The sequence below is a fragment of the Rhineura floridana genome, chromosome 10, assembly GCF_030035675.1.
Source record: "Rhineura floridana isolate rRhiFlo1 chromosome 10, rRhiFlo1.hap2, whole genome shotgun sequence".
In the NCBI taxonomy this organism is placed as follows: domain Eukaryota; kingdom Metazoa; phylum Chordata; class Lepidosauria; order Squamata; family Rhineuridae; genus Rhineura; species Rhineura floridana.
Genome location: NC_084489.1, coordinates 69901008 through 69926981, shown reverse-complemented (window position 1 = coordinate 69926981; position 25974 = coordinate 69901008). Strand labels below are relative to the sequence as shown.

The following is a 25974-nucleotide window of genomic DNA, read 5'->3' as shown; positions in this document are numbered from 1 at the left end:
CAGCTTTACCAATAGATTTCCAGGCAGAACCCACCCCTCCTTTCTTTCAGGCATCTTTTAAAAACCAAACTTTTTAGACAGGCCTTTTAACGTGATCCCCCCCCCCAGCCAATACAATATTATTTATGTTTTTATTATTGGTTTTCATTATATTTTTATTGCTTTTAAATTTTTTATGCCTTTCTATGTTGTAAGCTGCCTTTAAGAAAAGTGTGGCCTATAAATGCTTGTTTAAATAAATAAATAAATAACCTTTAGCTTTCAATTAGAAATGCAAATAATCTCCCAAAGGAGTGTTCCTATTTAAACTGCTAGTGTGCAGTATTATAATTAATTTATTAATATATAGTGCCATCAATGCACATGGCACATACAAAAAGCCCATCAAAGAAAGGGGAGAAAATATCCAGCCTCTGCAAGACTGATTGCCTAATTCTCTAATTTCCTCTATGCTACTCTGTTACAAATAAACTTGAAAGTCTCATGGTCACTTCATTCTCTTGCCAGAGCAAGTAGAATCTGTCATTTATGCTAGGGATCCAGCAGATTGTCATTGATCCTGCTCTGAAAAAAAGTCCTGCATTTCTTTGTGTCCTCTTCGGCAATACCATTGGAGAGGTGTGATGGTACAAGAGTTCTTGATTCCAAATATGGCCACCTTAGTAAGCAGCTCACAGTGAATAAATTTCATTCATTCATTCATTTATGGTATTTATATTCTGCTTAATCATGAGCATTTCTAAGAGTACATAAAAATAAACCATACAGAGAATAAAACAATAACAAATCATCACAATGGCAGCTTTACAACATCCTACCTGACAGATTTTGGAGTGGAATTTTGGTTTATCTGTAAGCACTTCCTGGTCTTAACATATCCAAAGTCCAATATTCAGTAAGACTTTGTCCCTTCCATCTTCCATCTAAACAGCTTGACTAGTGATTGTGGCAGTGTCAATAAGACAAGACAAGGTGCTGAAGCACTTTGGACAGCTCCTTGAAAGTTCAGACTAAACTCCGTAGCGGATTCCACTGCCCCACTGACATGGAGTCACCAGCTACCACCAGATAAGTGGACATCTTTCTCCTTGCCTTCATTCTTTCATCCGCTAAGCCATCTGCTTTGGCACATGCTAACTATGGCCACCTCCAGATTGTCAGTATTTTGCAGGAAGGATTCAAGCAGGACGTTTACGTTTGTGCAGTTAAAAGTAGATTAAAGCGCTCTACCTCCTCTAGTGCAACAAGTCCACTAAAAAAAAGAAATGGAAACTAACAGAGAAATGCATGGAAAAGCATGGAACGAACAAATGATTAACATGAAGATGCGTAGGTACTCCACAAGCAAATCAGAATGAATATTCAATAAAAGCCAGATACAATCTAACCTCCATGTAAGCTTTGTGCAAACTAATCAGGATGAATGCTCAATAAATAGGTCATCTGGAAGAGCTTTATGAAAATGAGGTGGTGAATCTCCTGTGGTAAAGGGACTTGAACAAATCAGTAATTTATACTATGATTAGGAGACATTAAAAAAAAAAATCTTGACCTGCCAACACTAACATCATTACCTGCCTCTTTTTTAAAAAGTTCTACTAATCAAGGAAAACTTCCCTCCCCGCTAATCTCCTCTTATTATTTCTGCAAGAAGCTTTTGATTTCTAACGCGTGTGACATATTAAAATGAAACTGGTGACTTAATTAATTAAAAACAAAGATGATCGCTCCTCCCCCCCCCCCGCAATTATAAACCCAGCAAAACGCCGACAGGCACTCGGCAGGCACTGATCTACTTTGGCACTGTGAACCTGTTTTATAGGTTTCTGTCACTCCAACAGCTTCTGGCTAAAATCTATAGTTGGAAATATTCATGTGGTGAAAAAGAATGAGCAGTCGCAGACAGCAAGGAGGTCAGAAAAGGGTGGAGACAAGTACTAAGTGGTAATTAAAGGAGCCATCCCCATAGGGTTGCCCACTTCATTTTTTGCTAGCCTTGGTTCCTGTGCCTTTAGAACAGGGATAGGCAATCCGCAGACTAGGAACTACCCTCTGTCTGATTTTATGCAGCTGTTCTTGCATGACTGCTAGCCATCATTTTATTTTTATTTATTTTTATTTCTTAAACTTATATACCGCCCGACTAGCAATAGCTCTCTGGGCGGTTAACATAAAATACAAAAAAATTACAGAATCTGATACAACAAGCATATAAAAACTACACAACCTAAAACCAAGTTACAAACATTTAACTAAGATTAAAATGCCTCAGAGAAGAGAAAGGTTTTAACTTGGCGCCAAAAAGATGATAGTGTCGGCGCCAAGCGTACCTCCTCGGGGAGACTGTTCCACAATTCGGGGGCCGCCACTGAGAAGGCCCTAGATCTCATCACCACCCTCCGGGCCTCCCTATGCGTCGGGACCCGGAGGAGGGCCTTCGTAGTAGACCGTAGTGTACGAGCCGGTTCGTATCGGGAGAGGCGTTCCAACAGATATCGTGGTCCCGCGCCGTATAAGGCTTTATAGGTTAACACCAACACTTTGAATCTGGCCCGGAAGCGTATTGGAAGCCAGTGCAGGCGAGCCAGCACAGGTGTTATATGCTCAGACCGCTTAGTTCTTGTTAGCAGTCTGGCCGCCGCATTTTGCACTAGCTGTAGCTTCCGAACCGTCTTCAAAGGTAGCCCTACGTAAAGCGCGTTGCAGTAGTCCAAACGCAAGGTTACCAGAGCATGTACTACTGATGTAAGGTCCTCCTTACTCAGGTAGGGACGTAGCTGGGCTACCAACCGAAGTTGGTAGAACGCATTCCGTGCCACCGAGGCTACATGAGCCTCAAGTGAGAGGGAAGAGTCTAAAACGACTCCCAGACTACGAACCTGTTCCTTTAGGGGGAGTGTAACCCCGTCCAGGACAGGGTATATATCCACCATCTGATCGGAGAAACCATCCACCAACAGCATCTCAGTCTTATCAGGATTGAGTCTCAGCTTGTTAGTTCTCATCCAGTCCATTGTCGCGGCCAGGCAACGGTTCAGCACATCGACAGCCTCACCTGAAGACTATGTACTACCTCCACGGTCGGAGGCAGTATACTTTGGGATACCAGTTGCAGGGAATCACAAGTGGGGAGAGCTGGGGAGCTGTTGCACTTCAGGTCCTGCTTTCAAGCTTCCAATGGGAATCTGATTGGCCACTGTGAGAAAAAGAAGCTGGAACAGATGGGCCACTGGTCTGATCCCGTTCCTTCCACAGTCTTCTTTTAAGGGGGAAAAGAAGCAAAGTCTTCGTTCTGGTGAAAAAAACAGCAGAAGAGCTTTCCAATATTGTTTTATTTCAGGGAACAGGATTAAAATGTTGCATTTCTCAATAAGAAACTAGTTCCTTCTCAATTATTTATTATTTATTTATTTATTTTATTTGTATCCTGCCCTTCCTCCCAGCAAGAGCCCAGGGCGGCAAACAAAGCGCTAAAACACTTTAAAGCATCATAAAAACAGATCTTAAAATACATTAAAACAAAACAGCATTAAAAACATTTTAAATTTTTTAAAGGGTTAAAAACATTATTAAAACATATTAAACAATTGTGACACAGATGCAGACTTCCTTGAAATAAGATCCATAGCTCTGGAAATGCCCACTGCATGCCTACTTCAACCAATCACTCCTGAATGTGGCCCTTGGTATGAAGAAAGATTCCCTACTCCTGCCTTGTATGCAGAAATTAAGCAGGCGAAGATTGCCCTCATCAGCTTATATCGCTGTTAGGAAAAGTTTCACCTGTTATATTTCTGCCTGCCAGACTGAGGAAGAGAATCAGAGCAAGTTCCCCATCCCCACCCCCCAAAAAGCAAAGCATAATAGTTTGAGAGGAAGTCAGTGGCTTCCGCAGAGGGCAATGGAGAGGCTAAGGGCTTTAAGGCTGTATTCCTAGGCACACTTACTTAGGAATAAGTCCCACTGACCTTAGTGCGTAGGCCTAGCATCAGCACTGAATGCCCAAACACTTGATTAGCACCTGACACCTTCTTTGGCCCTCCCATCCACTGACTTATCTGGCAGCAGGACCAAGGTCACATCCACACCATACATTTAAAGCAGTCTTATGCCACTTTCACAGTCATGGAGAATCCTGGGAACTGTTGTCGAGCTGTTATTTTATTTATCAAATGTATATTTTGCCAGCCCAGAAGGAGTTTGTTAAGAGTGCTGGGAACTGTAGTTCTGTGAGGTCAGCACCCAACAAACTGCAGTCCCCAGGGTTCTTTGGAGGAAGCCATGACTATTATATAATAACTGAGCTTTAAATATATGGTCTGGAGTTGACCCCTGAGCCTGAGAAGGCACTCACCATTTTAAATTTTCTCACATGCGTTGGAGCACCTAACATGGCATCATCCTGGAGCAGTGTGGGAAATTTAAAATGGTGGGTGGCTTTCAAGAGCTAGCTGCTGCCACTAGCTAAACCACCCATGGGGTCTGGGCAAGAGCACCAACTAGCACGTTGGTAGGGAGGGACTCAGTCCTGGAGCAAACAGTGTCAGTGCAACTTACTTTTAACCAAGCAAACATGCCAGAGAACCACACTGTATGGGCTCCATAGTCAGTCATCGACTCTCTCTCTCTCTCTCCGCCCCCCTCCCTCCCTCCTGGATTCACTTGTTTTTTCAGATCTGCTAGGCCCATGAACTCTCTTTCCTCACTAACTCTCACAACAAACATAGCTCCAAAACCCTCTTAGCATGTGCTCTCAGTGGTGATTAGCAGCAAGCGGCCTGTAGCAACACGTTAGAGCTCCTTGTTTTTCCCCACAGGATTTTTCTGGGTATTATTTATGGGCAGGGTTCCTGTCAGCTTCAGAGAGCATATGAGAGAGACGTCGCTGTAGTGCAAACATTTATCTTACTGCTCCCAGCCTGGGTTTTGACTCCCTCCAGAGATGGTTAAGAACACAAACTCTGGCAAAAGAAATGCAAGAAGACAATAAGGGATGCTAAAAAAGAATTTGAGGAGCACATTGCTAAGAACATAAAAACCAACAACAAAAAATTCTATAAATACATTCAAAGCAGGAGACCATCTAGGGAGACAATTGGACCCTTGGATGGTAAGGGAGTCAAAGGTGTACTAAAGAACGATAAGGAGATTGCAGAGAAGCTAAATGAATTCTTTGCAGCTGTCTTCACAGTGGAAGATATAGGGCAGATCCCTGAACCTGAACTAACATTTGCAGGAAGGGATTCTGAGGAACTGAGACAAATAGTGGTAACGAGAGAGGAAGTTCTAAGCTTAATGGACAATATAAAAACTGAAAAATCACCGGGCCCAGATGGCATCCACCCGAGAGTTCTCAAAGAACTCAAAGGTGAAATTGCTGATCTGCTAACTAAAATATGTAACTTGTCCCTTGGGTCCTCCTCCGTGCCTGAGGACTGGAAAGTGGCCAATCTTCAAAAAGGGATCCAGAGGGGATCCTGGAAATTACAGGCCAGTTAGCTTAACTTCTGTCCCTGGAAAACTGGTAGAAAGTATGATTAAAGCTAGATTAACTAAGCACATAGAAGAACAAGCCTTGCTGAAGCAGAGCCAGCATGGCTTCTGCAAGGGAAAGTCCTGTCTCAGTAACCTATTAGAATTCTTTGAGAGTGTCAACAAGCATATAGATAGAGGTGATCCAGTGGACATAGTGTACTTAGACTTTCAAAAAGCGTTTGACAAGGTACCTCACCAAAGGCTTCTGAGGAAGCTTAGCAGTCATGGAATAAGAGGAGAGGTCCTCTTGTGGATAAGGAATTGGTTAAGAAGCAGAAAGCAGAGAGTAGGAATAAATGGACAGTTCTCCCAATGGAGGGCTGTAGAAAGTGGAGTCCCCCAAGGATCGGTATTGGGACCTGTACTTTTCAACATGTTCATTAATGACCTAGAATTAGGAGCGAGCAGTGAAGTGGCCAAGTTTGTTGATGACACTAAATTATTCAGGGTTGTTAAAACAAAAAGGGATTGCGAAGAGCTCCAAAAAGACCTCTCCAAACTGAGTGAATGGGCGGAAAAATGGCAAATGCAATCCAATATAAACAAGTGTAAAATTATGCATATTGGAGCAAACAATCTGAATTTCACATATACGCTCATGGGGTCTGAACTGGCGGTGACCGACCAGGAGAGAGACCTCGGGGTTGTAGTGGACAGCACGATGAAAATGTTGACCCAGTGTGCGGCAGCTGTGAAAAAGGCAAATTCCATGCTAGCGATAATTAGGAAAGGTATTGAAAATAAAACAGCCGATATCATAATGCCGTTGTATAAATCGATGGTGCGGCCGCATTTGGAATACTGTGTACAGTTCTGGTCACCTCATCTCAAAAAGGATATTATAGAGTTGGAAAAGGTTCAGAAGAGGGCAACCAGAATGATCAAGGGGATGAAGCGACTCCCTTACGAGGAAAGGTTGCAGCATTTGGGGCTTTTTAGTTTAGAGAAAATGCGGGTCAGAGGAGACATGATAGAAGTGTATAAAATTATGCATGGCATTGAGAAAGTGGATAGAGAAAAGTTCTTCTCCCTCTCTCATAGAACTCGTGGACATTCAAAGAAGCTGAACGTTGGAAGATTCAGGACAGACAAAAGGAAGTACTTCTTTATTCAGCGCATAGTTAAACTATGGAATTTTCTCCCACAAGATGCAGTAATGGCCACCAGCTTGGACGGCTTTAAAAGAAGATTAGACAAATTCATGGAGGACAGGGCTATCAATGGCTACTAGCCATGATGGCTGTGCTCTGCCACCCTAGTCAGAGGCAGCATGCTTCTGAAAACCAGTTGCCGGAAGCCTCAGGAGGGGAGAGTGTTCTTGCACTCGGGTCCTGCTTGCGGGCTTCCCCCAGGCACCTAGTTGGCCACTGTGAGAACAGGATGCTGGACTAGATGGGCCACTGGCCTGATCCAGCAGGCTCTTCTTATGTTCTTATGTTCTTATGTTAATGATCTCCTGGCCTCAAGACCTACGTCTTCTGGGTCTTTTCCCCACATGCTTCCCCACAGGAACCCTTCTCTGCCCTCCATGCATACATACACATCCATGGTGAACTCTACCCTCCCAGCAGTTCCACAGATGAAAATGGGGACCCTCCTGTTACCCCAGTTTTCCAGCACAGTACACATCGCTGCCCGACTCCCGTCCACTCCATTAGGGCTACACATTGCCAGAAACTCTTCTCTGATTGCTGAGCGTGCCAAATTCATGCACTCTGCAACAGCCTGTTCTGCCCAGACTAATGAAGCCAAACATGCTAGTAAACAGACCATAACAACTGCCTTTTTAAACAAAGCTTTTAACAGGATGTTTAATCTTGCAGAGATCTGATTGTGCACATTGTAGAATACTTTCAAATCAAAGCATTCAGCAATATTTAAAATCTAATATGTCTATACAAGCACTGGGCTGAAAGTCCTTCTGAAGGAACTTTTGATGTCAAAAGGGGGTGGAAGCAGAAAAGAATCAGGAACGGGGAGGGTGAAGTTCTCCACGTTTTCAAAGCTCCCTTATGCCTTTATGGCAGAAGTGATTCCTTTCCCCTTTTTTTTCCTATTAAAAAAGATTAGTTTCACCTCCTTCCCCAATGCTCCTGGATTGATGCTACCTTGCGAAGCTTGTGCTGTGCTATGAAGCCCTGACAATCAGCTGATAGTTGGGCCTTCAAAGCCCCTTGCTAAGGCCTTTACAAGAGCCCTGCAAACCCCTTTGTGGCCCAGCCACGACTTTACTTGCCCCACGCCTGATGTCATATACCTCATAAGATGTAGGGCAGGTGGGCCTAGTAGGCAAAATGGAGGGGCTAATTAGGCCCATGGACTGGCGGTTTCCCATCCCTGTCCTAGAGCCGCTGGAGGGCGGGGGCGGAATAGAAAAAGGAAATGTCAGCTGGAAATCGCCAGTCAATTAAAGGAATGAAAAGAATGACTGCCAGTGCTGTCACCCGATGAAGGAAGGGAGAATTTTGGCGGGCCATCTGAATAATGAATGAAATGCCCCGTTCACTTTCACCACCTGAGAATGGGGCGGCTGCCACCTTTAGGACACATGCTTCCACATGCTTTTCTGTGGAGGTCAGTCATCATCTGAGGCCATTTTCCAGGTGCCCTCACCATCAAAGTTCCAAGAGGTGATCTCCAAGGAAAGAACCTTTTCTGTGGTGGCACTCCAGCTTCAGCTTTCCTTTGCTGTGCACCACCTTACCTGATGTCTAATTAAGGCTGCTTTCACATATGGGGCTGATTGCGTTAGTTTAACAGATTAAAAAGCTAGCACTTCTGTCCTGATTTAAAAATCCCTTTCACACTGCAGTACCTGTTACGTTAAGGAACAGCAGCTTTTTGAGCCGATATACCGGCAACTGTCTGTCACACGGCTTGTTTTCATCCCTCACCCATGCACACTGTTCCTCACTGTGTAGGAGGTCTAAGATCTCGTCCCGTCGCCATGAAAGCCCTCTCCCTTTAGGATCTGACTTTTAAAATTGTTTTAGTTGTATCACGATAGGGGTTTGTGTGGGAAATGCTGCTGCTATCTGCACTGATGTCGGAATACCGGTACAACGTTCATCAGGCAAAAAAAACAACAACCGTGCGACAAAGGGCGGGAATGCACTGCATGCTGGGATGCCTGTCACGTGAGCGGCTCCAGCTAGCAATAAACTCCGGCAATCTTCCGGGTTCCCAGCCTTGCTAACAGATTATTTCTGGTATCATTGATCACGGAAATTAGCGCTAAACTTCCACTACATTCCACTAGAATTCTGGAGCTAGCTTGGGCGTTGTGTGAAATATCAAATATAATGCGCAAATTACCAGGTAAGAAAAGGTCAGAATAACGGAATAAAGTGCAGTGTGAAAGCAACCTAAGTGAGACTTAGGCATTAGGCTAAGTACTTTTCATTTGCTCAGGCTGTTGATGTATGCTACTGTTTGGGACAGCTTTCAACAACCTTTTGGAGACAATGGGAACATTTGGAATTTTGAAAAAGTGTTGTGGGAAGTCATGAAATAGCTGCTGGGGTGTGGCATAACACGAAATGGCTGCCGTGGGGGCATGGCTTAACGGCTTCAATGTAGGAGAGTCTGAGCCAGGGCAAACGGGAATTGAGCAGGAAGAGCAAACAGTATTTCATGTATTGTGGATTTTTGAGGAGATACTAACACCTTTGCAGGCACCATAGGAACAGCAGACACTCTGGTGCCTACGGGCAGCACTTTGGCAACCTCTGCTTTGAGGTATTTACTGTTTTATTGCGGCTTTATCTTTGTTTTTATTGATATACACTTTTTAAAGAATGAATGAAGTAATCTAGCCTCAGTTATCCAGGTTCTAATAACCTCCAGGTTAAACTACTACAACATGTTGTACATGGGGCTGCCTTTAAAAACGTTTGTTCAAAACACAGGCATGAGGCTGGTAATTGGCAATGAATGCATATCTTATTTGTACCACCTCCCAGTCCATTTCCAAACCAAATTTATTGTGCCAGCTTTTACCTTTAAAGCCCTTCACAGCTGACAAAGGAGGTAGCTGAAATATTTCCTACCATGCACATGGCCCTGCCTGTATCCTGAGGTCATCTCCTTGGGTCATCAGAGTTGTGGTAGGCCCCATCTCACCTAAGTTGTCTCAGTTGTGGAACACTGTCCTCAGGAAGGCTTACCTGTCACCTTATTTTCCAGGGCCTTTGAGAGCCAGCCCAAAACATTTTGCTTCCAGAAGAGGAACAGGAAGTGGCACTCCTCCCACCCCATGCCATGGTCCTAGTATCCAAGGCTCGCCAAGTTATTCTAGTAACTAGAATACTAGAAGAACTATTTATGGTAATAAAATACATGTAAATGACTAACAATTTACTGCCCCTTCATGACACTCAAAACCAGCTATCAGAGGCAACCACCTCACTCTGATAGGTCTGGCCCTGACTGAATCCTAAGCCTCAATGACTAGTTTTTATGCAGCTCTTGCTCTCTGCTGCTTTTCAGTTTTGGCTGCATATACACACTGTACATTTAAAGCACATGGTTTCCCCAAAGAATCCTGGGAACTCCTTGCCTTCCAGCCTACTAGTCCCAACGGGCACCATCCGCCACTGATAAATAGCTAAATGGAGTGTCTACCTAGTCTACCATATGAGTACCAGATGCTGGGTATGTACAATGAGAGAAGGGCTGTGGCCTTCATTATCTGCATATAAGCTTCTCAGAAGCTATTGTATGCTAGACTAGATCCTCATTCTGATCCAGCGGGCTCCTGCTAGAGTCTTGTCTCTTATTCTTTGGGGAAGTCATCTGACTGAGGGGGACATGTTTTGTGTCCATGAATCCCATACATTAATTGTGCATGTATGAAGTACTTACTTTTGAACATAAGAACATAAGAAGAGCCTGCTGGATCAGGCCAGTGGCCCATCTAGTCCAGCATCCTGTTCTCACAGTGGCCAACCAGGTGCCCGGGGGAAGCCCGCAAGCAGGACCCGAGTGCAAGAACACTCCCCTCCTGAGGCTTCCGGCAACTGGTTTTCAGAAGCATGCTGCCTCTGACTAGGGTGGCAGAGCACAGCCATCATGGCTAGTAGCCATTGATAGCCCTGTCCTCCATGAATTTGTCTAATCTTCTTTTAAAGCCATCCAAGCTGGTGGCCATTACTGCATCTTGTGAGAGCAAATTCCATAGTTTGACTATGCGCTGAATAAAGAAGTACTTTCTTTTGTCTGTCCTGAATCTTCCAACATTCAGCTTCTTTGAATGTCCACAAGTTCTAGTATTATGAGAGAGGGAGAAGAACTTTTCTCTATCCACTTTCTCAATGCCATGCATAATTTTATACACTTCTATCGTGTCTCCTCTGACCCGCCTTTTCTCTAAACTAAAAAGCCCCAAATGCTGCAACCTTTCCTCATAAGGGAGTCGCTCCATCCCCTTGATCATTCTGGTTGCCCTCTTCTGAACCTTTTCCAACTCTATAATATCCTTTTTGAGATGAAGCGACCAGAACTGTACACAGTATTCCAAATGCGGCCGCACCATAGATTTATACAACGGCATTATGATATCGACTGTTTTATTTTCAATACCTTTCCTAATTATCGCTAGCATGGAATTTGCCTTTTTCACAGCTGCTGCACACTGGGTCGACATTTTCATCGTGCTGTCCACTACAACCCCGAGGTCTCTCTCCTGGTCGGTCACCGTCAGTTCAGACCCCATGAGCGTATATGTGAAATTCAGATTTTTTGCTCCAATATGCATAATTTTACACTTGTTATATTGAATTGCATTTGCCATTTTCCTGCCCATTCACTCAGTTTGGAGAGGTCTTTTTGGAGCTCTTCGCAATCCCTTTTTGTTTTAACAACCCTGAACAATTTAGTATCATCAGCAAACTTGGCCACTTCACTGCTCACTCCTAATTCTAGGTCATTAATGAACAAGTTGAAAAGTACAGGTCCCAATACCGATCCTTGAGGGACTCCATTTTCTACAGCCCTCCATTGGAGAACTTCCATTTATTCCTACTCTCTGCTTTCTGCTTCTTAACCAATTCCTTATCCACAAGAGGACCTCGCCTGTTATTCCATGACTGCTAAGCTTCCTCAGAAGTCTTTGGTGAGGTACCTTGTCAAACGCTTTTTGAAAGTCTAAGTACACTATGTCCACTGGATCACCTCTATCTATATGCCTGTTGACACTCTCAAAGAATTCTAATAGGTTACTGAGACAGGACTTTCCCTTGCAGAAGCCATGCTGGCTCTGCTTCAGCAAGGCTTGTTCTTCTATGTGCTTAGTTAGTTAATCTAGCTTTAATCATACTTTCTACCAGTTTTCCAGGGACAGAAGTTAAGCTAACTGGCCTGTAATTTCCGGGATTCCCTCTGGATCCCTTTTTGAAGATTGGCGTTACATTTGCCACTTTCCAGTCCTCAGGCACGGAGGAGGACCCGAGGGACAAGTTACATATTTTAGTTAGCAGATCAGCAATTTCGCATTTGAGTTCTTTGAGAACTCTCGGGTGGATGCCATCCGGGCCCGGTGATTTGTCAGTTTTTATATTGTCGATTAAGCCTAGAATTTCCTCTCTCATTGCCACTATTTGTCTCAGTTCCTCAGAATCCCTTCCTGCAAATGTTAGTTCAGGTTCAGGGATCTGCCCTATATCTTCCACTGTGAAGACAGATGCAAAAAATTCATTTAGCTGCTCTGCAATCTCCTTATCGTTCTTTAGTACACCTTTGACTCCCTTATCATCCAAGGGTCCCATCGCCTCCCTAGATGGTCTCCTGCTTTGAATGTATTTATAGTATTTTTTGTTGTTGGTTTTTATGTTCTTAGCAATGTGCTCCTCAAATTCTTTTTTAGCATCCCTTATTGTCTTCTTGCATTTCTTTTGCCAGAGTTTGTGTTCCTTTTTATTTTCTTCATTCCGACAACACTTCCATTTTCTGAAGGAACACTTTTTGCCTCTAAGGGCGTCCTTGACTTTGCTCGTTAACCATGCTGGCATCTTCTTGGCCCTGGTGGTACCTTTTCTGATCTGCGGTATGCACTCCAGTTGAGCTTCTAATATAGTGTTTTTAAACAACTTCCAAGCATTTTCGAGTGATGTGACCCTCTGGACTTTGTTTTTCAGCTTTCTTTTTACCAATCCCCTCATTTTTGTGAAGTTTCCTCTTTTGAAGTCAAATGTGACTGTGTTGGATTTTCTTGGCAATTGGCCATTTACATGTATGTTTAATTTAATAGCACTGTGGTCACTGCTCCCAATCGGTTCAACAACACTTACATCTCGCACCAGGTCCCGGTCCCCACTGAGGATTAAGTCCAGGGTTGCCGTCCCTCTGGTCGGTTCCATGACCAACTGGTCTAGGGAATAGTCATTTAGAATATCTAGAAATTTTGCTTCTTTGTTGTGACTGGAACACATATGCGGCCAGTCTATGTCCGGGTAGTTGAAGTCACCCATTACTACCACATTTCCTAGTTTGGATGCTTCCTCAGTTTCATATCTCATCTCCAGGTCTCCCTGAGCATTTTGATCAGGGGGACGATAGATTGTTCCCAGTATTAAATCCCTCCTGGGGCATGGTATCACCACCCACCATGATTCTGTGGAGGAGTTTGCCTCTTTTGGGGTTTCGAGCTTGCTGGATTCAATGCCTTCTTTCACATATAGAGCGACACCACCACCAATATGTCCTTCCCTGTCCTTCCGATATAGTTTATATCCAGGGATAACCGTATCCCACTGGTTTTCTCCATTCCACCAGGTCTCCGTTATGTTCAGTATATCAATGTTCTCCTCTGAGACCAAGCACTCCAGTTCTTGGTTCAGAGGCTCCTAGCATTAGCGTACAGGCACTTGTAAGCAGTGTCTCTCTTCAAGTGTCTTAGGCACTTGTGGTTTGGCCTGTGGTAATTTTGCCCTTTTGAATTGATATCCTGTGCCCCTGCTCTCACAATGCCTACTTCTAGGCCTACCCTTTTTAAAATTTCATTATTTCTTTGGTCTTTATCCCAGGTGGGAGGTTTATTCCAAACCGGACCTTCCTCAGCTCCTGTCGGGTTTCCCCCCTCAGTCAGTTTAAAAGCTGCTCTGCCATCTTTTTAATTTTAAGTGCCAGCAGTCTGGTTCCATTCTGGTTCAAGTGGAGCCCGTCCCTTTTGTACAGGCCCGGCTTGTCCCAAAATGTTCCCCAGTGCCTAACAAATCCAAACCCCTCCTCCCGACACCATCGTCTCATCCACGCATTGAGACTACAAAGCTGTGCCTGTCTGGCTGGTCCTGCACGTGGAACCGGTAGCATTTCAGCCTGTCACAAATCTGCCTTTGGCTGATTCTGAGCTAGAATTACTTGAGTTGGGGAAAGGATCAGGACTAGATTTGCCAGGAATTCGTGCCAGAAGAACAAAGGTGAGGGTGAAGCAGAGTTTTTCTTCTCTTCACTTTTGACCAGTATTAAAACAAATAAACAAACAATTTCCCTCCCATATGCCAGCTCCAGAACTGACATGTTTCCTTCCATTTTGGGGTTGTGTCAGAAAAAGCTATGGATCCTTTGGATCCATGCCTTCCACCAATTCACCTGACACAGACCCTTTTTGCATCTGCTGACATCAGAGCTCCAGTGTCAGCAAGGCAAGGGCAACAGAGCATTCCGTAGCAGTAAGGAGGGCCCTTATGGCATCAGATCTCACTCCCCAAGGGTGGACCTCTCTGCCCATCAGGGAGATACAAAACATGATATGACTCCTGGGAGATCCTCCCAAGGATGACTGCAGCCCAAATAAATTAATAAAGATAAACTGGAGATGTACTTGTGAGGATTGCCTGAGGTTCTCATTTTTGTTGTGGTTCTCATCAATAGAATCAGCAAGATCCCTGGGATATAATGCAATCTATGGCACAATTGTTTAATTTATATTCTAGCCATTATGTTGGACGTTCTGGTTCAATGACAGCAAAGATGCTGCAGCCAATTCATTTAGTATTTTGCTCAGCAACAGATTAAAAGTTGCAGCCCATTAAACATTTAGGGTGCTCTGCAACATGTTGTTTCTCCCATTAGCCTACTGAGCAAGATAGATGGGATGAAATTGGCTCCCCTGAAGTAACATCCATTAGCACATCTGAGCCAGCAGGCTGAGCTGAAAACTTTTCCACTATTTCTCAGTAGGAAAACATTGACTTCGCCAAGGTGAGTCACATCGTCCAACACAGTTCAGCATTTCTCACACTTCCCTGAATTGACATTAGTCTCAGACAAAGTCTCTGCCAAGGGGTCACAAGCAGGCCATGTAGAAAGACCAAGATCAGCCTTCTGCTGAGCTTCTAAAAAAAATTGGAATAGGGAGATAGGGAAGGGAAGTAAAAAAGTTGAATTTTGCAAGTACATATTATGTATGTGTGACATCAATGTGTGATTATGTCCATTTTTAGGGTGGACCCATACCATGCATTTAAAGCACATGGGTCCCCACAAAGAATCCTGAGAATTGTTTGTTAAGGGTGCTGGGAATTGTAGCTTTACAAGGAGTAAACTACAGTTCCCAGGATTCTTTAGGGGTAGCCATGTGCTTTAAAGGTGCAGTAAATACAGAGCATTTAAATTTAACAATTCTATTAACGGAGCTGTATACCAGCTAGCAGGACTTCCATCATTGACCTGGAGCAGAGTTTCATCTAGTCGAAGGGATTGAGAAAAGGCCGAATTCTACATAAAGGAACAACACACATTCAATTCATTCTTCCCAATGAGAATACATATTTGGTCCAAATATGAAACCAAAACTTTAGAACTGATACTTCACATATCTAAGTTACACACCACTATTGGATTTGATGTGCTTAAGAATGTGGGGAAAGTAACATGTGCATGCATATTTTGATCACATTTGTATTGTGTCATAGGGCACTTCCAGACAATCTATTTACTGATCATTCATCCTGATTTCTTTGCATTTTTTTACTTACTGAGCATTCACTCTGATTTGTTCAGAGGGAGGCCAGATATCATTGTGTTACTTTCCAGCACCTTCCAATCATGTTTCCCACACTTTTGAGTACATTTTTCCATCACTTTCCTTAATGCAAAAAAGTCTGATCTTTGGAGAAATGGGTTTGTTGTGCCAGACCTTAAAATCACCTTTAATTGTGCAACTTAAATTTGCTAGTATCTGAATGAATCCCACCTGAAAATAACAGGCTGGAAGTGTTCATAGAATCTGAAGTGTTCATGATGTAGACAAAATTAAAGAAGATAATAATATAATGCAAGAGTACAACAGTGCTGGAAAGGTGATTAATAAATAATTTTAATAAATTATCAAATGTGGGGGAGGGGACCTGCCTTTTTTTATGAAAAACATGGTGGATATTAGTGAAGCCTGTCAGAACTTTCAGAGCAAGAGTGGCAGATGTTCTGCCTCTGAGCTATGACCCGTCTCCTTTTGGGTCTGGATTCTGCCAGCTACCAGCACTTTGAATAAACACATTCAATGAATAAATATGTTTTTAATTGGAATTGATATTTTTAACTGTTTTTTGTATGCTTTTTTCTTGTTAAATTGCTTTGTCTATGTTTGCCACCCTGGGCTCCCTGAGGAGGAAGGGCAGGACAGAAATTCAAAAAAGGTATCAAGAAATAACCCTTGAGACAATGCAACCACCACCTCTGCCCTAAAGCAACACAATGAACCATGACTGATGGAGCAGGGAGACCCAGATGGTTCATGCCCAAAGCCAACAGGGAAGTGACAGAGTTGGCAGTGTATCCTCTAGTCTAGTGTCTATTGTGCTGGGCTTGCAGGGGTTTTAAAGTGTACATATGGAAGTGTTCTAAAATGGACAGTTCTAATGCCTACTTGTTGACTGCGGAGTTGGAATCTTAACTTTGTACTCACCACAGGTCATAGATCTTAAGAAGCTCACGTTTGCCACCACCAAATGTAGGCTTACTCTTTCAAAAAGAACTCTAGTAATAAAAAGTTTTTTCATTTTCATTTTTTGAAACAGTGAGTTCACAACTTTCACCATAGCAATTGCCAAAAGAACTGTCCTAATACCCTAAGTAGTTTTTTTAGACCCTGGACTTAATGGCCTTATTTTGGGCAGGGGGGTGGCTTTAGATGGCCATGTGTATCACTTCAGGAGGTCTGAAGCATGCAATTAACATTTGTTTTCTCTCCCCCCTTCACCATTCCATGCTTTACAAATGCTTCCCATAACACACACTACATTCCCAATACGTTAAAGCAAAAAACAATTTGTCAACCCTGACTGAAAAAAAATACTCTGAGCATCTGCAGTTTTACATGTTAAATTCACTGTCATCAAAGCACCATCATGACTACAGGAATAAAATGGGGTTTGCATCTGGGTGCTGCCCTGATGTTAAACACAGTATGTTCATAAAGTAAAAATAATAAATTGAGCATGCGTATCCATGAACATGTCCGGCTGGCCATCTCCAGCTGCAACTGAAGGAGGAGGAGAAGGAGAAGACTGCCTTATATTGAGTCAGACCACTGGCCCATTTAGCTCATAATTGTCTACACTGATTGGAAGCAGCTCTCCAGGGTTTCAGAAGCAGGAGTCTCTCTCAGCCTACCTAGAGATACTGAGGATTGAACCTGGGACCTTCTGCATACAAAGCAGATGCTCTACCACCAAGCTATGCTCCTTCCCCATCATTTGCACAAGAAAGGATGCTGCGTCAGCCTCAGTGGGTCCAGGCATGCTCATGCTAGCCCAGGCCTGTTTGCCACTGCAACACATCATCAGCTGCTCCTAGGATGGGCATTTGGACAGCCCCTGGCCTCTGGTTCCAGATCTAGCTATCTTTCTTGAGGTGCAGTGAGTCATCTGAAAGATTCTGCATGCACTAAGGGCCCCTCCAGACCATATTTTATTTATTATTCATTTATTTTATTTAAAATATTTTTATCCCACCTTTCTACCCTACAACAGGGCACTCATAATAAAAGCATACACAATAAAAAACAAAAAGAAATAATTAAAAATACATAAAATACAGTTAAGAAATCTGAGTATTATTAAAAGGGGACTTGACAGAAAAAGGGTTTGATCCAATGGCATGGGTACCATGACGATTGGAAGCCTTTTATCTGCTGCAGCCTTCATCCGCCTTCACAGCCGTTGTAATGTAAACATTGTTATCCTCCGCCTGTTCTGCTGTTGAGGACTTTCTTGGATCGTTCTTTGTCTGGTTCCTCTCTCTTGACCTTACCGCCATGGGTGACCCTGCTGGGAGTACATGACTCCCAACGGTATCGCTCATAGGGTTCACTGGAACACGCAAGCCCACTCACCACTACAAGGTGACGATCCAGCGAGGGGCTTTTTGCAGTTAGGAAAATATTAAATGGAATGAAAAATATGGCATGAATGAATGGGAAGATGTAAACACCCTACCAAAAAAAATCAAGGTGAATACTGTACAGGATGAATGCTCATTGTTGTATAACCTCCCTGCAAACAAATCAGAATGAATGCTCAGTAAAATACTGAATATAATCAAACCTCCCAGTAAACTTTGTGCAAACAAATCAGGTCATCTAGGGGACCCCTAAACAACTTTCATATGGATCTGTTCCCAGGATAGTTGTGTCAGTAGCGCTGCAATGGACCAAATGATCACTGCTTTTTCTTAATTTTGACTCCAACATGGACTGGTTAACCTTTAAGAACTGGGACATTTCAAGCCAGGAGCAAAAAGAAAATAGCTGGGAGTTTAGGATCTGATATACCGAGAGACAGTGCCACCAGAAAGTACAACTTTAGTAAAAGAACAAATCACCACCGGTATAAACTATTGCCTGCAAGAGAATTGCTCCAAGGAAGAATTTGGCACATTCTGTTTAAGCAGCAGGAGTGAAACTTATCCTCTTGATCTGAAATTCCTGATATAAGCAGCATGTTTGACTCTTTATTTACTTACATTTTTGGCATAAATACTGTGTGCTTTAGACCACCAGTGCTCCTCAAGAAGAAAATTAATTACAAAAATCTTCCCCATATACATCTAAATGATAGAGAAGCTGGAGTGTTTTACAATGAAAACGCATCCGATTTTAATGAAGTTCAAAGGCAGAAATGTTTATTTATGGATTAAGGTATAAAAAGATTGGCTGCTCATAATGCTTGCTGAAATACTGACAGGATTTTCTTTTCTTTTATTAGACAGTTCATTCCTTGCAGACAGTGAAAAGAAGACATCACTTTTTGAGCTCAAAGTATAGTGAGCAGATCAGCGTTCCAAGCATAGACAGTGAAGATACTCTTTGGATCCACCCATTCCAATGAAGAACATATGGTATACCAGGGCAGTTTTAAGCAGCTAAGCATAAGAATATAGGAGCTTGCCAGTGTCCGACAACTATTATCTGTCTTCAATCCAAACTACATATATAGTTATTTGGATTCCTAGGTCACATTGCAAAAACAGAAATATCTTTCCAAAGCGGCATTCAAAATGCGGTTACGGCAATTCAAAACAAAAACATCACATACATATGATACCACCGGTGAAAAATGTGTTGAGAACACTTTACAAACGTACAGATACACTTCATATGCAAGGGGACCCAACTTGAAGAGTTTGACATGTCAAGGGTTGCCACATTGACTCTGATCTCGTTCCAGAATATTCACCTGGTTTCCCAAAGTGCATTTTGACATTGGCCCAGGCAAGTAAGCTTGTAGGCAAAGCAGAGATAGTGAGCAATAGACAATTGTCTGCAATTGCATTACTGTTGTGATCTGCTCCTTCCGTCATCTCTGCTAGAGCAGACTGGTGGCCCTGATGCCAGTGGGGCAGTGGATCCACTCCAGGTCAGCACCTTGGGCAGCTCCTTGAAAGTTTGGACTAAACCCCAGAGCAGATTCACTGCCCCACTGACATCAGAGCCACCAATCTCCATTATCTGACACAGTGCTATCAGTGCCCTGGAGAGAAATCAGGATGTGGTACCCAGGGAGAATGAAAAAGCAAAATCCAAAATGACAAGTGCAGGGCAGGGGGGCATTGTCACAGAGGCCAGGCCACTGGCTACCTATTAGCTACCAGGCCAAGTTCAAAGTTCTGGTTTTGATGTACAAAGCCCTATACAGCTCGGGACCAGGATACCTGAAAGACTGTCTTACCCTTTATATACCCAGTCGATCACTGCACTCTGCAGGTGAGGGCCTCCTGCAGATACCATCTTATCAGGTGATCCATTCTGCACAACATAGGAAGCAGACCTTTAGTGTAGTGGCGCCGCCCCTTAAATATTAGATGTGCCATCTCCGCTATCTTTTTAATGCCTACTGAAGATCTTCCTCTTTCAACAAGCCTTTTACGTAGAGACCTTATCCAGTCTGTGTCTGTGTTGGAATTGCTTTTTAATACGTTTTTTTAAACTTTTTTTTTTAAAAAGATGTTTTTAAAGATGTTTTGTTTTAATATGGTTTTAAGGATGTTTTGTTTTAATATATTTGAAAGTCTCTTTTTATGTTTTAGAGTGTTTTTAATGTTTTTGTTTGCCACCCTGGGCTCCTACTGAGAGGAAGGGTGGGATATAATTCTAATAAATAAATAAATAAAAATGTAACTTCAGCAACAGCAGTGGATGAAGAGATGATGAGCAAAAGTCTTCCTTCTTCATTGTGTGCACCCTTACATCTCTTGCCATTGTTGCCAGCAACCCCAGAATTAAAATAATTGTCTTCCTCCCTTCCTCTCCTAGCTGTGGAAGTGTTCAAAGGTGCATTCAGTGGAGGTGACCCCCCCCCCATCAGTCACAGAATTGCAAGCAGAGAAGCATCTGGAGACTGAATAGGTTCAGGCAATTAACAATGCAATATATCCAGAATGAAAGCAGATAGGAAATTAAACTTTGCCCCTAAATGACTCAGACTCCCAGATATAGAATTGTGTGTGTGTGCGCGCGCACGTATGCACGCATGTGCATGCATGTACATGTCCACTTCCCAGCCAGCCATTGGAAATCCAATCATTCTTAAACTGATACAAGTAGAAGCTGCAACAAAATGCTGTACTGTGGATTGCTCCTGCTGTTCAGGATTCTAGCCAGCCAACCATGCCCTCATATTTATTTTATTTATTTAACAGGATTTATATACCACTGAATCATCAAAACCTCTATATGCACTTTACATAACATATACATTAATTTTTTGATAAAAGAAAATGTTTTATTTAAAATAAAAAACAGCAGTTTTAAATATATACATTATAAAAATATAACTACATATAAAATTCATATCAATTTTTTATGTCTGGGTAGGCTTGCTTAAAAAAAAAGCAGACACAGAAAACAGTACAGTGAAGGCACTTGCCTAATATCAATGGGCAGGGAGTTCCAAAGTGTAGGTGCTGCCACACTGAATGTCTGATTCCTTGCAAGTGCAGAATGAACATTATGGGGCATATGCTAGTTCCCGTTCTATTCCCTGTCCCCCCTGATTTTATATGCCACCTCCCCCCCCCCAAAAAAAACCCTGTCAGTTAACATTCTTCGCCCACTAAGCATGCCTAGTCCTTGTTGGGCTGTTTGGGAGATTTTTCACCCCTTAAAGTTTTTTTTTCTTTTAAAAAAATGTTCTTCTGCAAACTTTGAGGTTCTCCAGAGTTTGCTGATCAACAGCAGTGCATAAAGGGGCACAGAGCAGCAGCTAAACTATGTTCACCAGGACATGGATGGGGCAGGGTGAGACAAGATCAGGGGAGCTTTGGGGTAGTGATGGCCCTGCAGGGGCATGCACAGCATTTCAGGAGCTGTAGTGGGTAAGGGGTAGTAGGCAGTGGAGATTGATGAAAATCAGATGACCCACCTTGTATCAGTGTAAGTCCTTTCTGCTTGTTAAAAGCCAACATTCACTGTAGCCTGTCATCTTTTTTGACAGCCCTGTAGTTACTGTTTCTAGAAGCCTATAGGAACTCATGATTTGCCTAAAATCTGGGGATAGGGTATGTGTATTTCATTAAGGACATTTTCCTTGTCCACCATCCATCCTTCCAGATGTATTGTTTAGTGCACTGTTCTTCGAACTTGGATCCCCAGAAGTTGTCTTAGCCGACGGGCAAGGATGATGTGAGTTGTAGTCCAACAACATCTGGGACCCAAGGTTGAAGAACAGTGATTTAGTACAACTCACTATGTGAGTTGGGGCCACTATTTTTATTGAGTTTTCCTGCCCCCTTCCATGTAATTGGCTGTCATAGGCTGGAGTAACTTTTCTTCAGTGCCATTATGTACACTGTCGGTTGTACTAACTAATGCAACTGGAAGGTGGAAAATTCACCGTAAGGATATCAATTCCCCTAGTGAGAATATCATGCAGACCTGCTCAGAATCTCTTTACTCTTTTGTTGCCTCTAATTCTTTCAGGAGTCAGGCAGCACAACCCTTTTACTCTTATATTTGAGAGTTATCCAGTGTTTTTAAATTTAATTTGTTTTAGAAGTGTTAATCAAGGTGGAATAAAATGTGAAATTTATTACTGAAAAGCAAAAAGCAAAAGCAAAATCCTGGGGGTTAGGAGGAGAGAGAGAGAACCAAATCAATCAGTATGAAGACAGGAAGGAAGGGATATAAAACAACACACACTGTCCACCAGCTTTGTGAAATAAATGTCTCGTGGTCAACTGTAACCTACTAATTTGGGCTAGATATTTCAGGGCAGATGTCAAGCCTAGCCCTGAAATTAACAAGGTTGATATGGTGACTTGTAACTTCAATTCATGCATCAGCTTGAGTTCTTACACCTTTGAAGTACAGCCGCAGATTATCACAATTTGGGAAAAGGCCGTAGGACTTTATTTTGTTGTTATTATGTGCCTTCAAGTCGATTACGACTTATGGCGACCCTATGAATCAGCGACCTCCAAGAGCATCTGTCATGAACCACCCTGTTCAGATCTTGTAAGTTCAGGTCTGTAGCTTCCTTTATGGAATCAATACATCTCTTGTTTGGCCTTCCTCTTTTCCTACTCCCTTCTGTTTTTTCCAGCATTATTGTCTTTTCTAGTGAATCATGTCTTCTCATGATGTGTCCAAAGTAGGATAACCTCAGTTTCATCATTTTAGCTTCTAGTGACAGTTCTGGTTTAATTTGTTGTAACACCCAATTATTTGTCTTTTTCGCAGTCCATGGTATGCGCAAAGCTCTCCTCCAACACCACATTTCAAATGAGTTGATTTTTCTCAGTAGACTTTACTGGGCTTTCACTGAATATCATTGTTATTCATCTTGAACCTTTAGGATGGGTCAAGATTTGTTTATTAACCAAGGAAGAGAAATCTGACCCTAGGGGATAGATGGTGCCATGTAAGTAGCTTAAAACAGGTTTTGATTATATGTGCTTTTATCTTCTAAAGTTGGTCACTTAAATAACTCCACATTTTAACTCTATTAATAGTAGTATTTATTGCATTTATTCATTGCTTTCTACAAAAAAAATCTCTCTAAGTGACTTTCAAATACATAAAATGCCAAACAACTTGTTGATCATTTCAGTAACAGGCATGATATGGGACATTTTGGCACCCTAGCTTCACTTCTGCAGAGCAGAAGAATGAAGAAGGCCCTTATTGTTGCTTCTATACTGCAAATTCATTCCAAGCGGTTGCTTATCAGACATGCCTGAAAGAGAGTCACACTTACATGTGAGTCATTTTATAATAATGAATGCAGCCTCATTGTTCCATTGTGCCCAGATGGTGATTAGTGGTTTTGTAAGTGTTTTGTTTTGGATTAAGGCTTTCTCACCCAAGAATTCCACCCCCCTCTCTCTTGTATTTGCAATGCAATCAGCTCCTTTCAGATGGGAGGGGCAGGGATTGCTTAAACATACCGGGGAAAGGTAGGATGTGTGTTAAGCCATAAGCAATTAAAAGAGTTCTGACAGCATTGCACAAAAACTTGGAAATGGTGTTAACCAAAAGGTGGAGTAGAAGCAGAAGACCAAGGCTGATGAAATAAAACAAGTCAACAGAACAGTTTATTGTGGACTTGTGCAGTGTCCCCATGACATTGTCCTCATCAAAATCCCATCCCAAACACCACCCCCACCCCACGTTTAGTCCAGACTTATCAGTTCCATGGGTTTTTTACTTGAAAAAGTAAAAATAAGATTTTCTGTGGAAACGATAAAAATTGAATTGAATGGAAAAGCGGAGGTGGGAAACCTCAGACCTACAAATCAAATGTCGCCCTCCAGGCCTCTGTAGCTGGCACTCAGAATTCTCCCCAGGCCACACTGCCTCCCCAATTGCATTGGATAGAATGCCTCTCACTTGCCTAGATAGAGGATAGAAAGGTTGTGTGTGACTGTGTGCAGAAATTAGCCTACTGTACAAAGGTAAAGGTAGATTAATTGCTGCACCCACTTTTGCCTCTCGCCCAGCCCACTGCTGGCATTTGGCCCTTGGAAGTTTGCCCAGAAGAAAATGTGGCCCTTGAGCTAAACAAACAAATAAAAAGGTTTCCTAACCCTGTAGTAGAATAATAAGATATGAAGATAGCTGTGTGATAGCTCCAGAGCTTGGAAAAGTTACTTTTTTGAACTACAACTCCCATCAGCCCAATCCAATGGCCAAGCTTGCTGGGGCTGATGGGAGTTGTAGTTCAAAAAAGTATAGCTCTGTGGATGCTGAGCAAAACTTTCATGCACGCGCAGCACTGAAGCCACCATAAAGCGCCATGTGGAAGAGCCCAGTGGCAGACGTCTTTGTTTAAACTCTTAAACTCTTCGTACTGCCACAAGCATGTACCTAGCAGAAGCAGAGTCTGGTGGGAGGGTCCAGGACTCTGTGGTAGGGCACCTGCTTTGCATGCAGAAGGTCCCAGGTTTAATCCCCGGCATCTCCAGGTAGGGCTGCTTAAAATGCACCGTGCAGATGGAGCCTTAGCTAGCTGCAAAAAGTCTTGGTTCAGCTCATCTTTTGCTAGATGCCCAAATCTCTCAGACCGTAAAACAATAAAGTCAGTTCCTTCATTCAAACCATCTGGCAAATGCCAAATTTGGAACTGCAATTGAAACCAAGGTGAGTGGACAAAATGGCAAACGAAAGGCCAGTCCCAGCCTTACAAAAGCTCCTCTCAGCTTTTTCCCAGCCGTGGTGAATATTTTATAGGCATTTAACAGACCCTCAGTCAAGGTGCCCATTTTGGAACACTGAGATTTTAACAAGCAATCGGTAGTTTTTAACTGATTTGCTGAAAGGGAAATGGACTCCAAAAGGAAAATGCCCATAAAACTCCCTGCAAGCCCCAGAGTTTGTTTTTGTTTGTGTGGATTAGTGCTCACACTGTTTCCTGTTACGAGACTTCCTATTAGTAATGTTTAACTTTAACCACCAAGACAAGGCTGAGGAATAGCTTTGGGAAGTTTATTTCCTGATTAAACCGAGAAAAGGGTCAGAGGTTAATTTTGCAGCCACCGAGTTGCATTGCAAACAGCTACTGCAGAGGCTTGCTTGAACATACACAATGATCGTTAACATTAAGTTCAAGAGTCAGGGTGCAGGCTAGGGGGAGACAAGGTGGTCTTGCAGTCACACCCTAGGCTTGGAAACTGTCACAGGGTGTGGGTTTGTGTGTGTGTGTGTCTGTCTGTCTGTGTATGAAATGGCTTCTCCGCACTGTAATTACAGTAGGGCCTCAGTTTACAGCATTCCATTTTCTGGCGTTCCGCTGATGCGGCGGCTTTCAATTAGGGGAAATTCCCCGTTTTAAAGCCAATTTTGCACTTTTGCGGCATTTTCGTGTCATTTTCGCGCGATGCGACCCATTATAGTCAATGGGTTCCGCTTTACAGCGATTTCCGCTTTATGGTGGGGGCCTGGTCCCTACCGTATTACAAATTAATGTATGTGAAGTGCCATTTTCTCTTATTTTCATTTATTTAATCAATAAACTCCCTCCTGTTGTATATCAGACAGACACCATCTCTACTGCCTTTTTGGCGCCTGTTGAAAACCTTCCTTTCTCAACAAGCCTTTTCAGTGGAGATTTTCACCCAGTCTGTATCAGTATTTGGATTTGAAATTCTTTTTTTTTATATGGATGAAATTGTTTTGGTTGTTTTCATATATTTATTTTATTTTATTGTTGATGCTTCATTCTGAAATCGCTCTTGAGATGCTTTACAGGAAGCAAGTCATAAATGGGATGGGATGAAAATAAATAAATAAATGTACCTATAAGCAGGGGTATAGTCGTCCAGGGGTCTTAGATCCCTTACTTTTTGGAGAGCAGGGTCCCAGCAGGGTGCCCATGTCTCCAGCATCCTATGAGCCAAACTGTGTGAAAGGGGAGTGTGTTAGCCACTGAGAAGAGTCTTCTAACATGCTTCCTGGGCCATTCCTGCTGATTGGAGTCAATCAGAGTGAAAGGAGGCAAGTCAGCCACT

The 25974-nt window shown here is 42.8% G+C and overlaps 1 long non-coding RNA gene across 1 annotated transcript in view; it reads right to left on the bottom strand.

The window, feature by feature from the left end:
* Nucleotides 1-302: 302 nt before the first annotated feature.
* Nucleotides 303-25974, bottom strand: part of LOC133365302 (uncharacterized) — a 37697-nt gene continuing 12025 nt past the window's right edge. The window contains exons 2-3 of the long non-coding RNA XR_009758160.1: nucleotides 3056-3292; nucleotides 303-1252 (exon numbers count right to left, since the gene is read on the bottom strand). This is a non-coding gene — a long non-coding RNA (uncharacterized LOC133365302). The remainder of the gene's footprint in view (nucleotides 1253-3055; nucleotides 3293-25974) is intronic.